This window comes from Triticum aestivum, chromosome 6B (genome assembly GCF_018294505.1).
Source record: "Triticum aestivum cultivar Chinese Spring chromosome 6B, IWGSC CS RefSeq v2.1, whole genome shotgun sequence".
NCBI classification, from domain to species: Eukaryota; Viridiplantae; Streptophyta; class Magnoliopsida; order Poales; family Poaceae; genus Triticum; species Triticum aestivum.
This window is the reverse complement of record NC_057810.1, coordinates 426277485-426301576: the sequence shown is the minus strand read 5'-3', so window position 1 is coordinate 426301576 and position 24092 is coordinate 426277485.

Here is a 24092-nt window from a genome sequence, read left to right as displayed (position 1 = left end):
GTAAGTGCTTGAGCGAACTCCTTTGAAAAGAAGAGTTCGGCGAGGAAGTCAATTGACAGAAATATGTCTGTAGGTGTGCTCACAGGTCGCCCTGCGGAGGAGATGCCCGTATCAACGGGTGATCAACTTCCCGAGCTGGTGCAACTGCTCGAACGAGTTCGGCAGGCGATGAGCGGCGTCGTCCAGGCTTTATGGCCGTCCCTCTCCCTACCCGAGGGCCTTGGAGAGCTTGCGGAGAAGCTTCAGGGAGCGCGGCAGCGCTTCCGCTTATGGAAGATATCTGCCTGCCGTCAAGGTGCCAGGGAGGCCTGGGCCATGGTGAAGACGCGGTACAAGAAGGCGGATCCAAACCACATGGCCGAGGTCGGACCAGTGGGGCCCGATGGGAAGGAGATCCCTGTGAGCTTAGTGTACGGCCAAGTAGAGTTGGCCGCTAAATATTCCCAACGGGACTGTAAATTAGACAGCCTGTTAGACGGGATTGAGGAGGAATACAGTCAGTCGATTTGACAATGTATTTTAAAATGACATGTAAAATGCCGTCTAGCCGGATTGTAGATCGTTTGTCTTTGCCGACCTTTTCGCTTCAACCTCGGGACCCTAGAGTCCGGAGTGTGTCCGAATACCTTCTCGGTTAAGAAACAACCGGGGCATGCATGGAGACCAGGCGTAGGGGTCATTAGTGCTTTATCAGACAAGTGCCCAACTAGTTATGTTATATTACATGGTTAGTAAGAAACATCTTCCAGGGAGAATAGTTCCGTTAAGGGTTCCTTTCCCTGGGAGGCATGCCCTAAAGTGCATGTCCGGACTGCGAAAAGAGCAGGAAAACATCTGGGGGCAGATAAATAAATAGGTAAAAAATCATCTTTCAAGTCACCGACCGAATATTCCCTTAAGAACGCTAGCTTTCGGCTTCACCCAGTCTGAGGTACACATCCGGCTGACCCGGCAGTAACAATCGCAGAGGTGCTCCCTTTACCTCCTAGCCGAACAATCGGGAACGTAGGGGTAAGCACAGGAGCCAGGCAACCCAGCTTGGCCAAAACTTAAGTCATATCGATGCATATAATGGTGAATAAAAGGTACATGTGGAAGTTTGACACATGTGCTGGGCATGAAGCCCTTATAAGTAAGCTTCTGGTAAAGAAGCCCCCAGGTATAATGAGTGCGGATAGCACATCAAGTGTGTGCGAACAATGCGCAAGTAGGCCTTCAAGGGCTTTTATGAAAAGGGTGAGAGAAAAGAGAGAACAGAAAGACAGCTGAAATGTAAAAAATTTGGACGGGGGAAGGAGACGAACTCTTAGTCCGGCGCTAGGCGTAGAATCGTCGGAGGCGGGCTGCGTTCCATGGGTTCGGCTCGAGTCGGTTATCCGATGCATTTCGCAGACGGTACGCTCCGCCGGTCAGGACTTGATCGATAATGAAGGGGCCCTCCCATTTGGGCTTGAGCTTGTCCTTTTTCTTGTCCGGCAGGCGTAGAACTAGTTCGCCAACATTGTAAGTCTTAGCCCGTACTTCTCTGCTTTGGTATCTTCGAGCCTGCTGTTGATAGAATGCGGAACGAGCCTTGGCGACGTCGCGTTCTTCCTCCAATGCGTCCAAGCTGTCCTGCCGATCCAGCTCGGCTTCTCTTTCTTCGTACATGCGCACTCGAGGTGAGTCATGAATGATGTCGCAGGGCAAAACTGCCTCTGCGCCGTATACCATAAAAAATGGTGTGAATCCGGTAGTACGGTTGGGCGTTGTCCGCAGCCCCCAGAGTACGGAGTCGAGCTCCTCTACCCAGTGCGTGTCAGATTTCGTAAGGGACCGCACTAGTCTGGGTTTGATGCCGCTCATTATTAGACCATTTGCTCGTTCCACTTGACCGTTGGTTTGAGGATGATAGACTGAAGCGTAATCGAGCTTAATGCCCATATTTTGGCACCATAATTTAACCTCCTCGGCCGTGAAGTTCGTGCCGTTATCGGTAATGATGCTATGGGGGACACCATAACGGTGTACTACCCCGGATATAAAGTCTATCACTGGTCCGGACTCTGCCGTTTTAACTGGCTTGGCCTCTTTCCATTTGGTGAATTTGTCCACCATGACCAATAGGTACCTTTGCTTGTGGGTTCCCCCTTTAAGGGGTCCAACCATGTCAAGCCCCCAGACGGCGAACGGCCAGGTAATGGGTATAGTTTTGAGGGCGGTGGGTGGCATATGGCTCTGATTAGCAAAGAGCTGACAACCAACGCATCTTTGGACTAAGTCCTGAGCATCTGCCCAGGCCGTCGGCCAATAAAATCATGTACGGAATGCCTTGCCTACAAGGGCCCGAGCTGCGGCGTGGTGTCCGCCTAGTCCGGCATGAATTTCAGCCAGAAGGTTTCGCCCTTCCTCTTCAGAGATACACCTTTGAAGGACTCCGGTTGTGCTTTTCGTATACAGTTCTCCCTCGTGTACCTTGTAGGCTTTAGATCGCCGAACTATGCAGTGGGCCTCATTTTGGTCCTCGGGAAGTTCCTGGCTAATTAAGTAGGCTAGGAATGGCTCTGTCCACGGGGCAATTACTGCCATTATCTCGTGGGCTGAAAGTGTTATTTCGTCGGCTGAGCCGCCGATTATGTCAGATTGTTCTGTGTTGGGTAGTGCGGCTGCTTCTGGGTTGTTATTTCCGGACTCCTCTTCCCATAGTACGGATGGCTTAAAGAGCCGTTCCAGAAAGATGTTTGGAGGTACAGCGTCGTGTTTCGCACCGATGCGTGCCAATACGTCGGCTGCTTGGTTATTATCCCGGGCTTCATGGTGGAATTCAAGTCCTTCGAACCGGGCTGACATTTTTAGGACAGCGTTATGATAGGCTGCCATCTTCGAATCCTTGGCGTCAAAGTCTCCATTTACTTGGGATATTGCGAGGTTTGAATCCCCGCGCACCTCTAGGCGTTGAATGCCCATGGAGATTGCCATCCGAAGGCCATGTAGGAGGGCCTCATATTCAGCTGCATTGTTGGAGTCCGTGTACATTATCTGAAGTACGTATTGGACTGTATCCCCGGCTGGGGACGTCAATACGACGCCAGCCCCCAAGCCGGCCAACATTTTGGAGCCGTCGAAATGCATAGTCCAATTGGAGTATGCGCCGTACTCTTTAGGGAGTTCGGCTTCAGTCCATTCAGCAACAAAGTCGGCCAAGACTTGCGACTTTATGGCTCGCCGAGGTTTGTAAGTTATGTCGAATGGTAAGAGCTCAATAGCCCATTTTGCAATCCTACCCGTTGCATCGCGGTTGTTTATAATGTCGTTGAGGGGCACTTCGGAGGCCACTATTATCGAACACTCTTGAAAGTAGTGTCAGAGCTTCCGGGATGCCATGAACATTGCGTACGCTATCTTTTGATAGTGCGGGTAACGGGACTTGAAGGGAGTTAAGACAGTGGAGACGTAGTACACTGGTTTTTGAAGAGGGAATTTATGCCCTTCTGTTTCTCGTTCGACGACGAGCACCGCGCTTACAACTTGATGTGTTGCCGCGATATATAGCAACATTGGTTCGCCCAAGTTAGGCGCAGCCAGGACCGGATTTGTTGCCAATATGGCTTTTATTTCTTCGAGTTCAGCAGTGGCAGCATCCGTCCTGCGCCTGAGGAGGCGATAGAGGGGCAATGCCTTTTCTCCCAAACGGGAGATAAAGCGGCTTAGAGCCGCCATGCATCCAGTCAATTTTTGTATTTGTTTGAGGTCTTTTGGAATGTCGAGCTGTGACGGAGCTCGGATCTTAGCTGGGTTTGCTTCAATTCCTCTACTGGATACGATGAAGCCCAGGAGCTTTCCGGCTGGTACGCCGAAAACGCATTTTTCCGGATTCATCTTGATGTCATATGCTCGGAGGTTGTCGAATGTGAGCCTCAGATCGCCTACTAGGGTTTCGACGTGTTTGGTTTTGACGACTACGTCGTCTACGTATGCCTCTACTGTTTTGCCGATCTGGGTAGCCAGACATGTCTGAATCATGCGCTGATATGTTGCGCCGGCGTTTTTGAGCCCGAAGGGCATTGTGTTGAAGCAGAATGGTCCATATGGAGTAATGAATGCCGTTGCGGCTTGGTCTGCCTCCGCCATCTTAATTTGATGGTAACCGGAGTATGTGTTAAGGAAGCACAATGAATCGTGCCCTGCGGTAGCATCGATTATTTGGTCGATGCGAGGAAGAGGGAAGGGGTCCTTTGGGCAGGCCTTGTTGAGGTCTTTAAAATCGACACATAGGCGCCAGGATTTATCCTTCTTTGGTACCATTACCAGGTTTGCTAGCCAGTCCGGATGTTTGATGTCTCTGATGAATCCGGCTTCCAGTAGTTTGGCTAGCTCTTCTCCCATTGTCTGTCTTTTGGGTTCGGAAAATCGCCGAAGAGCCTATTTGACTGGCTTGAATCCTTTTAGGATGTTTAGGCTGTGTTCTGCCAATCTGCGTGGGATTCCTGGCATATCTGAAGGGTGCCAGGCAAAGATGTCCCAATTTTCTCGAAGGAATTCTCGCAGTGCGGCATCTACATCAGGGTTCAACTGTGCCCCGATGGAGGCCGTCTTTGTTGGGTCCGTTGGATGGACCTGGAATTTTGACTATTTCATCCGCTGGTTTAAAAGACGTGGACTTGGGTCTCTTATCGAGTATCACATCGTCCCTATTCACCGTAGAGCGCAGCGCAGTAAGTTCCTCCGCCGCTAGGGCTTCGGATAGTGCCTCTAGGGCTAATGCGGCTGTTTTGTTTTCGGTGCGGAGTGCTATGTCCGGATCACTAACGAGAGTGATTATTCCGCCGGGCCCAGGCATCTTAAGCTTCATGTACCCATAGTGGGGTATTGCTTGAAAAATTGTAAATGCCTCTCGTCCTAATATAGCGTGATATCCGTTGCTGAACGGGGTCACTTGGAATGTTACCTCTTCGGACCTGTAATTGTCCGGCGAGCCGAACACCACATCGAGTGTGATTTTTCCTGTGCAGCGCGCTTCCCGACTGGGGATTATTCCTCTAAAGGTTGTGCTGCTTCGCTCAATGCGGCTCCAGTCTATTTCCATTTTTTGAAGAGTTTCCTCGTAGATGAGGTTTAGTCCGCTGCCGCCATCCATGAGTACCTTGGTAAGACGAAAGCCATCCACTATTGGACTAAAGACCAATGCAGCTGGTGCTCGGGCCGTTCTGAACTTAGGTTTGTCGCTGGCATTGAAGGTGATGGCCGTGTCGCTCCATGGATTTGTTGTTGCTACTTGGTAGACTTCGGCGAGGCTGCGGATTGTTCGTTTCCGCATATTATTCGATGCGAAAGTCTCGAAGACTGTTGACACCGTACTGGTATTACTGGAGTGGTTCTCCGGGGCTAGAAGCTCTTCGCCACTTTTGGCCACCTGCCGCAATATCCAACATGCTCGGAGGCTATGTGTTGGAGTGGCGCCTTCTGTATTGTGAATTTTACAGGGTCCGTTGAGCCATCCTTCCAGTACGGTTCCGTGCCCTTTATGGGGTTTTGGCTTTTTGGCTTTTGTGCCTGTTGCCTGAGTGTGATGCACCCTTTTACTTCGGACTAGGGTTGTATTCGAGGCCGGATTGTCCCAAAACTTAGTTTCGGTTTTTCGGAAACTCTCCATCGCACAGTACTTTTGTACTATGGACGCCAGATCGGTGAAATGTGTAATTTCGCGACGACTGACGGCGTTCAAAATTCCCTCGTCTGTGCAATTATTGCAAAAAATTGAAATTGCATTTTCCTCTCGGCAGTCCTTTATCCTGTCCATAACCAGGAGGAATCTGGCCTAGTAATGATGTACTGTCTCAGCGGGCTCTTAACGGATTTGAGATAGATCGGATATGTCTGGGTGGGTGGGTGGAATTGAGTCCGGAACCCTACCCATCTCGAGGCTCAAAAGCCGAGAAGTTTCTGAATTTGGAAGCTTGGATTGTTGGACGTTGTCCAACGAGTCCGGTTCGATGCCTGACTTTAGGTTCAGTGCTTGATCAAAGTCCGTCCCTCCGCGGGAATCCGGCATGGAGGGTTCGGAAGTCCGGATATGGCTAGTTTTTAATACAGGAGAAGAGTCGCCGCGTTGTTCCTCCACCACCGCAATGTGGTGGGTAACCTGGGGAGAGTTAATCTCTCTTAGATCGGTTTTAGGCCCGATCTGATTGTAGTCTGTAGCGACTCCCAGGGCGGCGATGCGATCCAAGAGCTCGTTTACGGATGAGAGCTCTATTGGATCCAACTGCTCGGCGAATTCCGAGTTGACATGAAGATTGCTTTTGATGACCCGAGAGGTCATCGTCGAAGCGGTGGCCGAACGGGCGGTCATGAGAAAACCACCCAGCCGGATAGTTTGGCCAGCGGCCAAGGCTGCTTTGGCGAAGATACCGTCTTTGAAGACGGGAAGAGGCATCCTTCCTATCGGTGACGGCACAGAGGAACTCTCAATGAAAGCACCAATGTCGGTGTCAAAACCGGCGGATCTCGGGTAGGGGGTCCTGAACTGTGCGTCTAGGCGGATGGTAACAGGAGACAAGGGACACGATGTTTTTACCCAGGTTCGGGCCCTCTCGATGGAGGTAAAACCCTACTCCTGCTTGATTGATATTGATTATATGGGTAGTACAAGAGTGGATCTACCACGAGACCTAGGAGGCTAAACCCTAGAAGCTAGCCTATGGTATGATTGTTGTAATGGTTATGTGTCCTACGGACTAAAACCCTCCGATTTATATAGACACCAGAGAGGACTAGGGTTACACAGAGTCGGTTACAATGATAGGAGATCTACATATCCGTATCGCCAAGCTTGTCTTCCACGCCAAGGAAAGTCCCATCCGGACACAGGACGAAGTCTTCAATCTTGTATCTTCATAGTCTTGGAGTCCGGCTGACGATGATAGTCCGGCTGTCCGGACACCCCCTAGTCCAGGACTCCCCCAGTCATCTTACAATTGATGCAATTCAAGCAACAAATTTGTTCCTGGGCTCCTTTGAAAAATCTGAAATAGAAGGAAAAAAACTGTAGCATGGAGGCTATAGAACATACACTCGCTGCATACATTTGGAGGAAGAACTTAATTATGCAATACCAAAACTGAAACATATCAGTTATGCAATATAAGCATAAAACCTGCACTTTCCCGTGCTTCTGTACAATTTTATGGTTGTTTCCAAAGAGGAAAGGATGAACAATATATTACGACTGATTAAAGCACCCTCCCGACCAAAAATGGAATAAAGACTGGATTAACTATTGATGCATCAAATTAGACTTAAAGTATCTAACATCCAACACATCAATTTTCATAGAATTAGATACATGAAAAACATGTCAGATGGTTGGAAAGATTACGTAGTTTGGTGTCCTATTTTTACCTACCTCACCAAATATCGTGCATACCTAAAAATAACATACAAAGAAACAACGTCAGATCAGATACGCATTCGACAAACTTATATTGTGAAATCATGTATATTATGTGAGTCTACACTTCTCACATACGCAATGCAAACGATTGATGATTTCCTCGCAAGTTTTTGCTACATCATGAAATCTGTTTACAAAAGTTTTGTTTAATTTCAGAAAATGTGGCAACTGCTAGATGAAGGTTATAATATGCTTGTTTAGCATATCACACAAATGAGAAATCAGTATGTATAAACCTGAGTTGAACAATTGCTCTTGTTCTTCTCCTTATCTTCTATGATTTACTAATCAGAGAGGCCCGAAAAGCAACAAAACTCAGTCCAATATGTTTGAATCATATTGCACAAATATATTCATACATGCAGAGTCAGCACTCAGCAAGATCTAATGCATGGAAATGAGACAACAAAAAAGAATGCACGGGAAGATGATAAACACCCGGAAAGAAAATGTCTGCACTCTGGTCTTGCTGTGAGCTTCAAGTTTGGTCATATGATTGGGGATTGGGGGCCATGGAAGGGTAGCATAACAAATATGGCTGCTGCTCCCTTTTGGGTGGCTTCTGTAGGACCCCAAGTTCGAATTTGTGAATGCAAGCGCACGAGCAGAGGATACGACAGCTAGGTAAATATGATATAGGAACGTCTGTCAAAACAATGGCTGGAGGCCGGGAGCACATTGAGTGAAATCGTCAGCCATGACTTAGTTTAAGAATTACGAAAAAGTACTACTAAACTTATTCACATAAATCATACAAATCCATTACAATGTTGACATCTGTGCTAGCACTAATATTTCTGCCATATACATTTAGTTGATGTCAAGTATGACAATAATGAAACGTTTGTCGCAGCGGATCAACTCTAAATCACTGACGTATTCTTGTTAAGTTGTACCTATGGAGGGCCATAGAGGAAGAATCGGTAACCTTAGATGGAAAACATCAGTATACATGTTTCCGCACCTAATTACTAATGAGAGTCTACAACTTTTCGTCCTAGCAATTCATTGGATCGACATTGATAAAATTCATAATTTTCATTGTATTTGATTAATAAAGAACGACAGAGGTATTTCTCTCTTTTTTTAGATCAAACAAAGATCTTGCTATCTTCAGAAAGACCAGAAAACACATGCTCGTGATTTTTTGTGAAGCATAAACTGTGGGGGAGGCTCTCACCTGAAAGTCAAACTGTTCTTATTAATAGCGCCGGGGTGCAGAATTTCACAGCTGGGCGAATGTGAACTAACATGGCAAAGAGAATCAGAGCAATGTCTCATAGACCAAATTACACCAGTTAAACAGGGCCATCGTTATTAATGCTTGTAATCTAATGGAATTGAAGCAACACGTGAAGACAGAAATACCAGAAAAATCACAAAACAAATATGGTCATTAAAATTCATATTTTCATCTGATTGGCAGTATATATAAAAGGCAGTCAAATGCCAGAATTCACAACACGAATATGGTCATTAAAATTCATATTTCATCTGATTGGCAGCATATATGAAAGGCAGCCACATTCAGTAAGCGGCTAGTGCCAGTTGTACATCTGCAGTTCATACATAGTTATCTACAGCCAATCTAAAATTTATCTTGAATCTAAATGCAACTGAGTTACTCAATTAATTTTGGAACATACTGTATTAGAAATTGAGGGGTCATGGACAAATCTAGATAGAAGCAACGGGGCAGTGAAAAACCAATCCAAACCCTCGGGTTTGGGGAGGGGTGCCATACCTTAAGGGGATAAGTGGAAGAATGGAGCGGCGGTGTACCAAGTCGTCCTCTTCGGTCTCCAGAGATAGCTGTGGTCGCTAGTGCTCGCGTCGGCCGTGGCTGCCGCCGGTGGTCTCCCTCTGTTTCTTTTTGAGAAGCCTCCCTCTATTTCACGTATGAGAGGAAGAGGAGATGGAAAAGATATAGTGAAACACTATAAGGTTTCTAGGGTTATTTTTTAACTTAAATCTAATCCATTGATGGGACATCGTACATGCACTCTGATTTTCCTAGTTGGTATTTGTTTACATGAGCCTGATGACTTATTAAGAGCAATGGTGGGTAATTTTTATAATTTCTAATTCTAATTTCTAATCCATTGGTTGTGCTCGCCTAATCAATTCAAATTGATGGCTAGATGTTTCTAATTATTATGAGATTTTCTAGACTAATTCTCTTTTTTCTGATCAGACCATAAATCACTTTTTATATATAAATAGATGATTAAACTCCTAGGCAAGAAATCAAGAAATTCATTTGAAGCAAAAGGTTCCTTTATGATAGAGAGACAATTGGAGTGAACACTTATTGACTTGAGGTCCGCGTTTTCTTTACTAGAAGATTCACCCTTATTTTTAGGAACATACATTAATTTGGCAACTTTAGTAGGTGGAGTGGGGGTATCTTTTACGGATGAAAAGGCAGCCCTTAAGTTGGTAATGATATCCTCAAGTTTACCGATTCTTGAAGAATTTTGATCTAATTTTTCGTTAACTATAGGTTCTTTATCCTTAAAACTTTTCAGAGTAGCTCCAACCCTAGATCCAAATTGGGTGATTTGATTGTGGATCTTTTTATCCAAATTTTCAATTAACTCAACAGTGGCAACTTTATTTTCAATAATTTCAAGCCTTTGCATCACATGTTCTAGAGTTAAGATAGTTCCATTAACCAAGAGAGGTGGTGGACTAAACAAATCTAACATAGCATTATAAGCATCAAAAGTGTGGCTACCCAAGAAATTCCCTCCGGTAACGGCATCAAGAATACATCTATTCCAAGGTGTAATGCCTACATAAAAATTGCGAAGAAGAACGGAAGTAGATTGCTTCCTAGTAGATCTATTTTGAGCATTGCAAATTCTATGCCAAGCATCTTTTAAATTTCCTCCCTCCCTTTGTTTAAAATTGAGAACTTCATGATCGGGAGTATTAACAATAATAGGAGGACTAGCCATAGCGATGAGCACACAAAAGACAAGCGAGAGAGAAGGCGAACTAGAAAGAGAGGGTGAATAAAACAGTAAGGATGAAGTGGGGGAGAGGAAAACGAGAGGCAAATGGCAAATAATGTAATGCGAGGGAGATGAGTTTCTGATGGGTACTTGGTATGTCTTGACTTGGGCGAAGACCTCCCCGGCAACGGCGCCAGAAATCCTTCTTGCTACGTCTTGAGCTAGCGTTGGTTTTCCTTGAAAAGGAAGGGTGATGCAACAAAGTAGCGTAAGTATTTCCCTCAGTTTTTTAGAACCAAGGTATCAATCCAGTAGGAGGCTCCTCAAAAGTCCCACGCACCTACACAAACAAACAAGAACCTTGCAACCAACAGAATAAAGGGGTTGTCAATCCCTTCACGGCCACTTGCGAAAGTGAGATCTGATAGAGATAATATGATAAGATAAATATTTTTGGTATTTTTATGATATAGATTGGAAAGTAAAGATGCAAATAAAAGATAGATGAAAACTTATATGATAGAAGATAGACCCGGGGCCATAGGTTTCACTAGTGGCTTCTCTCAAGATAGCATAAGTATTACGGTGGGTGAACAAATTACTGTCGAGCAATTGATAGAAAAGCGCATAGTTGTGAGATTATCTAGGCATGATCATGTATATAGGCATCATGTCCGTGACAAGTAGATCGAAACGATTCTGCATCTACTACTATTACTCCACACATGGACCTACTCCTGCCTGCATCTAGAGTATTAAGTTCATGAAGAACAGAGTAACGCATTAAGAAAGATGACATGATGTAGAGGGATAAACTCATGCAATATGATATAAACCCCATCTTTTTATCCTCGATGGCAACAATACAATGTGTGCCTTGCTGCCCTTGTTGTCACTGGGAAAGGACACCACAAGATTGAACCCAAAGCTAAGCACTTCTCCCATTGCAAGAAAGATCAATCTAGTAGGCCAAACCAAACTGATAATTTGAAGAGACTTGCAAAGATAACTTAATCACACATAAAAGAATTTGGAGGAGATTCGAATATTTCTCATAGATAAACTTGATCATAAACCCACAATTCATCGGATCTCGACAAACACACCACAAAAAGAGTTAGATCGAATAGATCTCCAAGAAGATCGAGGAGAACTTTGTATTGAGAAACAAAGAGAGAGAAGAAGCCATCTAGCTAATAACTATGGACCTGAAGGTCTATGGTAAACTACTCACAATTCATAGGAGAGGCCTTGGAGATGATGTAGAGGCCCTCCACGGTCGATTCCAACTCCGACGGATCGCCGACGAAGGCTCCAAGATGGGATCTCGCGGATACAAAAGGTTGCGGCGGTGGAATTAGGTTTTCGTGGTCGCTTCTGATGTTTTCAGGGTACGGGAGTATATATAGGAGGAAGAAGTAGGTCGGTGGACGCTTGAGGGTCCCACGAGGGTGGGGGGCGCGCCAACCCCCAGGGGGCGCGCTGGGCACCCTCGTGGCCGCCTTGTTCGTTGCTTGACGTCCACTCGAAGTCTCCAGGTTTGTATTTGTTCCAAAAAGATCGCTCTCGAAGGTTTCATCCCGTTTGTACTCCGTTTAATATTCCTTTTCTTCTAAACACTGAAATAGGCAAAAAAAACAGCAATTCGGGGTTGGGCCTCCGGTTAGTAGGTTAGTCCCAAAAATGATATAAAAGTGTAAAGTAAAGCCCATAAACATCCAAAACAGGTAATATAATAGCATGGAACAATCAAAAATTATAGATACGTTGGAGACGTATCAAGAATCCCCAAGCTTATTTCCTTCTCGTCCTCGGGTAGGTAAATGATAAAAAACAGAATTTTTGATGTGGAATGCTACCTAGCATAATTCTCAATGTAATTTTCTTTATTGTGGCATGAATGTTCAGATCTAAATGATTCAAAATAAAAGTTCATATTGACATAAGAAATAGTAATACTTCAAGCATACTAATAAAGCAATCATGTCTTCTCAAAATAGCATGGCTAAAGAAAGTTATCCCTACAAAATCATATAGTCTGGATGTTGCTCTATCTCCATCACACAAAGTATTTAATCATGCACAACCCTGATGACAAGCCAAGCAATTTTTTCATACTTTAGTAATCTCAAACTTTTTCAACTTTCACACAATACATGAGCATGAGCCATGGACATAGCACTATATATGGAATAGAATAGTGGTTGTGGAGAAGACAAAAAGGAGGAGATAGTCTCACATCAACTAGGCGTATGAACGGGCTATGGAGATGCCCATTAATAGATATCAATGTGAGTGAGTAGGGATTGCCATGCAACGGATGTATTAGAGCTATAAATGTATGAAAGCTCAACAAAAGAAACTAAGTGGGTGTGCATCCAACTTGCTTGCTCACGAAGACCTAGGTCATTTTGAGGAAGCCCATCATTGGAATATACAAGCCAAGTCCTATAATGAAAAAATTCCCACTAGTATATGAAAGTGAAAACATAGGAGACTCTCTATCATGAAGATCATGGTGCTACTTTGAAGCACAAGTGTGGTAAAAAGGATAGTATCATTGTCCCTTCTCTCTTTTTCTCTCATTTTTTTATTTGGCCTTTCTCTTTTTTTGGCATTTCTCTTTTTTTATAAAGTCCGAAGTCTCATCCCGACTTGTGGGGGAATCATAGTCTCCATCATCCTTTCCTCACTTGGGACAATGCTCTAATAATGAAGATCATCACACTTTTATTTACTTACAACTCAAGATTACAACTCGATACTTAGAACAAAATATGACTCTATATGAATGCCTCCGGCGGCGTACCGGGATATGTAACGAATCAAGAGTGACATTTATGGAAGAATTATGAAGGTGGCCTTGCCACAAATACGATGTCAACTACATGATCATGCAAAGAGCAATATGAATGATGGAGCGTGTCATAATAAACGGAACGGTGGAAAGTTGCATGGCAATATATCTCGGAATGGCTATGGAAATGCCATAATAGGTAGGTATGGTGGCTGTTTTGAGGAAGGTATATGGTACCGGCGAAATTTGCGCGGCACAAGAGAGGCTAGCAATGGTGGAAGGGTGAGAGTGCGTATAATCCATGGACTCAACATTAGTCATAAAGAACTCATATACTTATTGCAAAAAATCTACAAGCCACTGAAAACAAAGTACTACGCACATGCTCCTAGGGGGATAGATTGGTAGGAAAATACCATCACTCATCCCCGGCCGCCACTTATAAGGAAGACAATCAATAAATACAATTGTGCTCCAACTTCATCACAAAGTGGTTCACCATACGTGCATGCTACCGGAATCACAAACTTCAAAACAAGTATTCTTTAAATTCACAATTACCCAACTAGCATGACTCTTATATCACCACCTCTATATCTCAAAACAATTATCAAGTATCAAATTGATCATAGCATCCAATTCACTTCCTATGGTAGTTTTTATTATACCCAACTTGGAAGCCCATCATTCTAGGACCAATTTTATAACCATAGCAAATACCATGCTGTTCTAAAAGACTCTCAAAATAATATAAGTGAAGCATGAGAGATCAACAATTTCTACAAAATGAAGCCACCGCCGTGCTCTAGCAAATATAAGTGAAGCACATAGAGCAAAACTATCTAGCTCAAAAGATATAAGTGAAGCACATAGAGTATTCCAATAAATTCTAAATCATGTGGGTTTCTCCCAAAAGGTGTGTACAGCAAGGATGATTGTGGTTATCTAAAAATCAAAGACTCTTATCATACATGATGCTCCAAGCAAAACACATATCATGTGGCGAATAAAAATATAGCTCCAAGTAAAGTTACCGATAGATGAAGACGAAAGAGGGGATGCCTTCTGGGTCATCCCCAAGCTTAGGCTTTTGGTTGGACATGGATATCTTGGGGTGCCATGGGCATCCCCAAGCATAGGATCTTGCCACTTCTTATTCCATAGTCCATCAAATCTTTACCCAAAACTTGAAAACTTCACAACACAAAACTCAATAGGAAATCTCATAAGCTCCGTTAGTGCAAGAAAGAAAAACCACCACATAAGGTACTGTAATGAACCCATTCTTTATTTATATTGGTGTTAAACCTACTGTATTCCAACTTCTCTATGGTTCATTCCCACCAATACTAGCCATAGATGCATCAGAATGAGCAAACAACACACGCAAAAGAGAATCTGTCAAAAACAGAATAGTCTGTAGCAATCTGTAACTCTCGAATACTTCTGGAACTCTAAAATTCCTACCAACATAGGAAGTCCTGGTAAATTTGTCTGTTGACCTACAGCAAAAGGAATCAATGCAAAATCGCGTTTCTGTGAATTACTAAAATTATTTTCGTGTGCGCAAAAGTTTCTGTTTTTCAGCAGAATCAAATTAACTATCACCGTAGGATATCCTATATGTTCTACTTGGCACAAACACTAATTAAAACATGAAAACACATCTAAAAAGAAGGTAGATGAATTACTAAACAGAAGCAAAAGGCAATAAACAAAAATAAAATTGGGTTGCCTCCCAACAAGCGCTATCGTTTAACGCCCCTAGCTAGGCATGAAAGCGAGGATAGATCTAAGTAGTGCCATCTTTGGCATTCAATTCTTCAATAGAGCACTTATAAATTTTAGGAGTTTCTTTCTTTTTAGCAATGATTAAACTCCTAGGAAAGAAATCAAGAAATTCATTTGAAGCAAAAGGTTCCTTTATGATAGAGAGACAATTGGGGTGAACACTTATTGACTTGAGGTCCGCGTTTTCCTTACTAGAAGATTCAACCTTATTTTTAGAAACATACATTAATTTGGCAACTTTAGTAGGTGTAGTGGGGGTATATTTTACGGATGAAAAGGCAGCCCCTAAGTTGGTAATGATATCCTCAAGTTTCCCGATTCTTGAAGAATTTTGATCTAATTTTTCGTTAACTATAGGTTCTTTATCCTTAAAACTTTTCAGAGTAGCTCCAACCCTAGATCCAAATTGGGTGATTTGAGTGTGGATCTTTTTATCCAAATTTTCAATTAACTCAACAGTGGCAACTTTATTTTCAATAATTTGAAGCCTTTGCATCACATGTTCTAGAGTTAAGATAGTTCCATTAACCAAGAGAGGTGGTGGACTAAACAAATCTAACATAGCATTATAAGCACCAAAAGTGTGGCTACCCAAGAAATTCCCTCCGGTAATGGCATCAAGAATACATCTATTCCAAGGTGTAATGCCTACATAAAAATTACGAAGAAGAATGGAAGTAGATTGCTTCCTAGTAGATCTATTTTGAGCATTGCAAATTCTATGCCAAGCATCTTTTAAATTTTCTCCCTCCCTTTGTTTAAAATTGAGAACTTCATGATCGGGAGTATTAACAATAATAGGAGGACTAGCCATAGCAACGAGAACACAAAAGACAAGTGAGAGAGAAGGCGAACGAGAAAGAGAGGGCGAATAAAACGGCAAGGGTGAAGTGGGGGAGAGGAAAATGAGAGGCAAATGGCAAATAATGTAATGCGAGGGAGATGAGTTTCTGATGGGTACTTGGTATGTCTTGACTTGGGTGAAGACCTCCCCGGCAACGGTGCCAGAAATCCTTCTTGCTACGACTTGAGCTTGCGTTGGTTTTCCTTGAAGAGGAAAATGTGATGCAGCAAAGTAGCGTAAGTATTTCCCTCAGTTTTTGAGAACCAATGTATCAATCCAGTAGAAGGCTCCTCAAAAGTGCCACACACCTACACAAACAAACAAGAACCTCCCAACCAACGCAATAAAGGGGTTGTCAATCCCTTCACGTCCACTTGCGAAAGTGTGATCTGATAGAGATAATATGATAAGATAAATATTTTTGGTATTTTTATGATATAGATTGGAAAGTAAAGATGCAAATAAAAGATAGATGAAAACTTATATGATAAAAGATAGACCAGGGGGGCATAGGTTTCACTAGTGGCTTCTCTCAAGATAGCATAAGTATTACAGTGGGTGAACAAATTACTGTCGAGCAATTGATAGAAAAGAGCATAGTTATGAGATTATCTAGGCATGATCATGTATATAGGCATCACATCTGTGACAAGTAGATCGAAATGATTCCGCGTCTACTACTATTACTCCACACATCGACCGACTCCTGCCTGCATCTAGAGTATTTAGTTCATGAAGAACAGAGTAACGCATTAAGAAAGATGACATGATGTAGAGGGATAAACTCATGCAATATGATATAAAACCCATCTTTTTATCCTCGATGGCAACAATACAATACGTGCCTTGTTGCCCCTGCTGTCACTGCAAAAGGACACCACAAGATTGAACCCAAAGCTAAGCACTTCTCTCGTTGCAAGAAAGATCAATCTAGTAGGCCAAACCAAACTGATAATTCGAAGAGACTTGCAAAGATAACTTAATCACACATAAAAGAATTCGGAGGAGATTCAAATATTTCTTATAGATAAACTTGATCATAAACCCACAATTCATTGGATCTCAACAAACACACCGCAAAAAGACTTAGGTCAAATAGATTGTTGGGGAACGTAGTAATTTGAAAAAAATTCCTATGCACACGCAAGATCATGGTGATGCATAGCAACGAGAGGGGAGAGTGTTGTCCACGTACCCTCGTAGACCGTAAGCGGAAGCGTTATAACAACATGGTTGATGTAGTCATACGTCTTCACGATCCGATCAATCCAAGTACTGAACGTACGGCACCTCCGAGTTCAGCACACGTTCAGCTCGATGACGATCCCCGGACTCCGATCCAGCAGGGGTGTCGGGGATGAGTTATGTCAGCACGATGGCGTGGTGACGGTGATGATGTTCTACCGACGCAGGGCTTCGCCTAAGCACCGCTACGATATGACCGAGGTGGAATATGGTGGAGGGGGGCACCGCACACGGCTAAGGAACGATCATGAAGATCAACTTGTGTGTCTAGAGGTGCCTCCCTGCCCCCGTATATAAAGGAGCAAGGGGGGAGGCCGGCCGGCCCTAGGGGGCGCGCCAAGGAGGGGGAAGTCCTCCTCCTAGTGGGAGTAGGACTCCCCTTTCCTAGTCCAACTAGGAAGGAGGAAGGGGGAAGGAAAGAGAGGGAGAGGGAGAGGGAAAGAGGGGCCGCGCCCCCCTCCCCTAGTCCAATTCGGACTTCCCATAGGGGGGCGCCACCTCCTGGGCTGCTGCCCTCTCTCTCCCCTCAGGCCCACTAAGGCCCAATACTTCCTCGGGGGGTTTCGGTAACCCTTCCGGCACTCCGGTTTTCTCCGAAATCACCCGGAACATTTCCGGTGTCCGAATATAGTCGTCCAACATATCAATCTTTATGTCTCGACCATTTCGAGACTCCTCGTCATGTCCGTGATCACATCCGGGACTCCGAACAACCTTCGGTACATCAAAACTTATAAACTCATAAAAAAATTGCCATCGTAACGTTAAGCGTGCGGACCCTACGGGTTCGAGAACTATATAGACATGACCTAGAACTATTTCCGGTCAATAACCAATAGCGGAACCTGGATGCTCATATTGGCTCCTACATATTCTACAAAGATCTTTATCGGTCAAACCGCATAACAACATACGTTGTTCCCTCTGTCATCGGTATGTTACTTGCCCGAGATTTGATCGTCGGTATCCAATACCTAGTTCAATCTCGTTACTGGTAAGTCTCTTTACTCGTTACGTAATGCATCATTCCGTAACCAACTCATTGGCCACATTGCTTGCAAGGCTTATAGTGATGTGCATTACCGAGAGGGCCCAGAGATACCTCTCCGACAACCGGAGTGACAAAACCTAATCTTGAAATACGCCAACTCAACATGTACCATGGGAGACACCTGTAGAGCTCCTTTATAATCACCCAGTTACATTGCGACGTTTGGTAGCACACAAAGTGTTCCTCCGGTAAATGGGAGTTGCATAATCTCATAGTTGTAGGAACTTTGTATAAGTCATGAAGAAAGCAATAGCAACATACTAAATGATCAAATGCTAAGCTAACGGAATGGGTCAGGTCAATCACATCATTCTCCTAATGATGTGATCCCGTTAATCAAATGACAACACATGTATATGGTTAGGAAACATAACCATCTTTGATTAATGAGCTAGTCAAGTAGAGGCATACTAGTGACATTAAGTTTGTCTATGTATTCACACATGTATTATGTTTCTAGTTAATACAATTCTAGCATGAATAATAAACATTTATCATGATATGAGGAAATAAATAATAACTTTATTATTCCCTCTAGGGCATATTTCCTTCATAGATCTCCAAGAAGATCGAGGAGAACTTTGTATTGAGAATCAAGGAGAGAGAAGATGTAGCGACCAGACCTCAAACAGTCTGATCTCTGTGCATCAGTGTCATCCCTGGATCAGTAATGCTAACACGGACAGTACTCGAAGGATTTATAATAGAGTAGCAATCACACACTTATTACATCGAATGTCTCCAAAGAGAACTTATTACAATAAATATGGCTTAAGGCTATCTAATAACGATAACAGCAGAAGGCTTGGAAGATAAGTGAGTCCATCAACTCCAATGGCATCACTGAGTATAGAACCACGATCCTAAGGCATCTTACTCGTCGTATGAAAAGTCTGCAACATGAACGTTGCAGCCCAAAAACGGGTCAACACATGGAATATGCTGGCAATGTAACACACAGAGAGTAATGAAGAATAAAGCTATACTACATGCAAATATGGCTGGTGGAAAGCTCTACGGTTACAGTTTTTTTGCATAAAGCCAATTTTTCCCTACTGCAAAGGAATAAATTTATTTAACTATCATGGTGGTTGTTAAACATTGAGAATGATTGACAGCATTCTCAATCCCAATTAGAAAATAATCATCATTAAACAAACCCAACATTATTAATTAAAGTAACATGTCGAGATTCACATGATAATCCAAGTACTAGATACTCAAAACAACCATAACCCGGGACACGGCTAATCATGATTAGTTTATACACTCTGCAGAGGTTTGCGCACTTTTCCCCACATGACTCGATCTCCTTCGTTGGTTTTCTCGCACTATATGGTGTTTAAGAAACGGATGACCGAGACATAGTCTTTCAGAAGCGCTAGCACCTTACGATGGGTAGACCTGTACACCTACTTTCCCCTACATCTGCTAGTCTACCACTGTAAGAGTTCGCACGACTTAATCAACTATGCTAGAGCCCATAATAGCATGTGGCTGCACATGGAAGTTTCTAGCATGAATGATCTTATGATCCCTTTGAGCCTGGGTGGCGGTCCAAAAACAAACAGGCAATCCTGGAATACCAGGTACCTCAATCCACCCAGATGTGTATTAAAGTTGCCAACTTAAATAAACCATTAATTTAACAATCTCACATCTGTCATGGATACACTCACCCAATCCACGTCTACTAGCATAGCATGGCATAATAAGCAAAACGTAGAAGCAACTCCCAAAGGTTTGATAATAAAACAGGTAATAGGCACTACCTCAATCTACTTCCGAAAACCAACATATAATCAGATCCTAATCATGCAATTGTTTGAGGATTGATCTAATGCATAAAAACTGGGTAATAAAAGAAGTATGATCAAAGTGTTACTTGCCTTGCTGATGATCCGTGAAACCTAGGGATTCGAAGTAGCAAGCGGCGCAATCCGGGTACTCTATCGCAAACAAACAAACAAGCATACAATAAGTACTTATCTAATGCACAGATAAAACTCAAATAAGAGATCTAACCAGAAAGATCAACTTAAGAACTCCGGTTTGCAAAAAGAATCAAATCGAACGAAACAACGAAAGTCAAACGGCGAAAGAAACAGGCTTCATTTACTAATCTGGACCTAGGTCAAATTTTACAGAAGCAAAGACTTGTTTGAGTAGATTACTCAGAAAGAGGGTTTCGAGATGAAACTCTAGGTGCTTAAATCGCCTAATGCCGATAAACGAGCAAAAAGTTATACTAGAACGAAAATCGGATCAGAAATCGCGATCAGAAAAATCACGGAATAAATCCGAGAAAAAGAAAAACGACGAACAGATTAATGAACGAACATTCGTTATCCGGATCTAAGCAAAGAACGCGTTCGTTAAAACGAACGAATGAGTGAACACTCGCTAATTAACCTAAACCGAAAAAAACGATCTAATAAAAAAACGAATCTAAAAAAACCGACGGAAAAACCGAACGGTTTTTCTAAAAAAACGGCGGCGGCTCGGGTCAACCTCGGGGTGCGGGTCCGGCGGCGGCGGCGGCTCCGGCGAGGGCGGTGGCGGTCGGCGGCGATGGCGAGCGGCGGCGGCGGCGTGTGGCGCGGGCGGCGGCGGCGGCGGCGGTGGGCTAGGGTTAGGGTTTGGGCGGCGGCGGCGGCTTGGGTTGGCAGCGGCGGCTTGGGCTGGGGGTGGCCCGGGGCGCGGCTTATAAAAACCCGGCCAGGCGGAGTCCTGGCCGGTTACGGCCCAAGGTCGGTTCGGACTCTTTTTAAAAAAAATCGCGCAGAAAATCAAACGAAAGAAATACTAAACGGACTCCAAAAATCCCGAAATAAATTTTCCCCGGCTTGTAAAATCAAGCCGGTTTAGATGAACATTTATTTGGGGCCTAAATGCAATTTTGAAAACGCGCATTTTTCCTAACTTCAAATAAAATAGCAATATAATCCAAAATAAAATCTTATTTGATTTTTTATTAAATCCTCAATATTTCTTTATTTTGGGAAAGTCATTTTATTCCCTCTCTCATATTTAATAATTAAAATAATTGAAGATAAAATAAATAAAATCAAATGATCCTATTTCCAAAATTTGAGAAAACTCAAATATGAAAAATATCGAAATCCCCAACTCTCTCCGTGGGTATTTGAGTTGCGTAGAATTTCTAGGATCGAACCAGAATGCAATAAATATGATATGCAATAATGATCTATTGTATAACATTCCAAATTGAAAATTTGGGATGTTACAAACCTACCCCCCTTAAGATGAATCTCGCACTCGAGATTCGGGTTGGCTAGAAAATAGGTGAGGGTGGTCCTTCAACAGATCTTCCTCTCTCTCCCAGGTGGCTTCATCCTCGGTGTGGTGGCTCCACTGAACTTTGCAAAACTTAATAACCTTGCTGCGGGTGACTCGGCTGGCATACTCGAGAATCTTGATTGGTTTCTCCTCATAGGACAAATCACTGTCCAACTGAATCGCCTCTAGCGGCACTGTATCTCTTAGCGGTATATCAGCCATCTCCGTGTGGCACTTCTTCAACTGAGAAACGTGGAACACGTTGTGAACTCCTGACAATCCCTCAGGCAATTCCAACTTGTAGGCAACTTCTCCCATACGCTCCAAAACTTTGTACGGTCCCACAAAACGTGGTGCTAACTTTCCCTTAACTCCAAAACGCTTAACTCCTCGAAGTGGTGATACACGAAAATAGACTCTATCTCCAACTTCATAAACTGTCTCCTTGCGTTTTGAATCTGCATAGCTTTTCTGCCTAGACTGGGCTACCTTGAGCCTGTCGCGAATCAACTTCACTTTCCGTTCAGACTCCTTAATCAAATCCGGTCCAAACAACTGACGGTCTCCAACTTCATCCCACAACAATGGGGTCATGCACCTCCTTCCGTATAAGGCTTCGAAAGGGGCCATCTTCAAACTAGATTGATAACTGTTGTTCTAAGAGAACTCTGCATATGGCAAATTATCGTCCCAACTAGATCTGTAATCTAGCGCACAAGCTCTCAGCATATCCTCCAAAATCTGATTGATCTCTTGGTCTGTCCATCTGTCTGCGGATGAAAAGTTGTACTGAACTCTAGCCTGGTACCCAAGGTTTCGTGCAACTAATTCCAGAACTTTGAGGTAAACTGGGTTCCTCTATCTGATACAATGCTCCTTGGAACTCCGTGCAGACATACGATCCTGGTCATGTATATCTTGGCCAACTTGGCACTGGTGTAAGTTGTCTTCACTGGAATGAAATGTGCTACCTTCATCAAACGATCGACTACAACCCAAATCGAGTCATAGCCTGAACGAGTCCTGGGCAATCCTGTGATAAAATCCATGGCTAGTTTATCCCACTTCCATTCGGGTATCGGCAATGGTTGTAACAATCCTGCTGGCTTCTGATGCTCTGCCTTTACTCTCTGACATACATCACAAACTGCTACATACTCCTTGAGGGAGTCCTGGACTAGGGGGTGTCCGGACAGCCGGACTATCATCGTCCGCCGGAGTCCAAGACTATGAAGATACAAGATTGAAGACTTCACCCCGTGTCCGGATGGGACTTTCCTTGGCGTGGAAGGCAAGCTTGGCGATACGGATATGTAGATCTCCTACCATTGTAGCCGACTCTGTGTAACCCTAGCCCTCCCCGGTGTCTATATAAACCGGAGGGCTTTAGTCCGTAGGACACAACATACATTACAACAATCATACCATAGGCTAGCTTCTAGGGTTTTAGCCTCCTTGATCTCGTGGTAGATCCACTCTTGTAATACACATCATCAATATTAATCAAGCAGGACGTAGGGTTTTACCTCCATCAAGAGGGCCCGAACCTGGGTAAAACATCGTGTCCCTTGTCTCCTGTTACCATCCGCCTAGACGCACAATTCGGGACCCCCTACCCGAGATCCGCCAGTTTTGACACCGACATTGGTGCTTTCATTGAGAGTTCCTCTGTGTCGTCACCGATAGGCTTGATGGCTTCTTCAATCAACAACAACGCTGTCCAGGGTGAGACTTTTCTCCCCGGACAGATCTTCGTATTCGGCGGCTTCGCACTGCGGGCCAATTCACTTGGCCATCTGGAGCAGATCGAAAGCTACGCCCCTAGCCATCAGGTCAGGTTTGGAAGCCTAAACTTCACGGCCGACATCCGCGGGGACTTGATCTTCGACGGACTCGAGCCGCAGCCGAGCGTGCCGCGCTGTCACGATGGGCATGATCTAACTCTGCCGCTGGACAGTACCTTGGAGGCCGTACACGAATCCGCTCCGGCCCTTAGTCCAGAGACGATCGCGCAGATCGAGGACCGGTGGCTAGACACCGCCTCGGGGGCTGCAACTTCCACGGCGGTGGAGCCGAACAGTAACCTAGTCCCTTGTGAAACTCGTGACTCTGAGGTGCTAGACTCCCTGTCGGGCTCCGAACCTCCTGCGCCCTTGCCAGTCGAATCCGATTGGGCGCCGATCATGGAGTTCACCGCCGCGGACATCTTTCAACACTCGCCTTGGGCAACATCTTAAATACACTAAAGCGTCTCTCGTTATCCGGAGAGCCCTGGCTGGATTATGGCCAGGATGGTTAGGATGCGGACGACGAAGAAATTCAAAGCCCACCCACCACCCACTTTGTAGCCACTGTCGACGATCTAACCGACATGCTAGACTATGACTCCGAAGACATCGACGGTATGGACGACGATGCCGGAGACGAACAAGAACCAGCGCCCACAGGGCACTAGCAGACCACCTCATCATATGACATATACATGGTGGACACCCCAAAGGATGGGGACGGCGAAGAAGCAGCGGAGGAAGATTCCTTAAAGAAACAGCCCAAGCAAGATTCAGCGGCACCGCTCTAAATCCCGCCACAACAAGAATGGAGATTCCGGCACAGGAGATAATAACACCCCAGAAAGTGCCGAAGACAATCCCCTCCAGCAAGATTCAGTGCAGGAG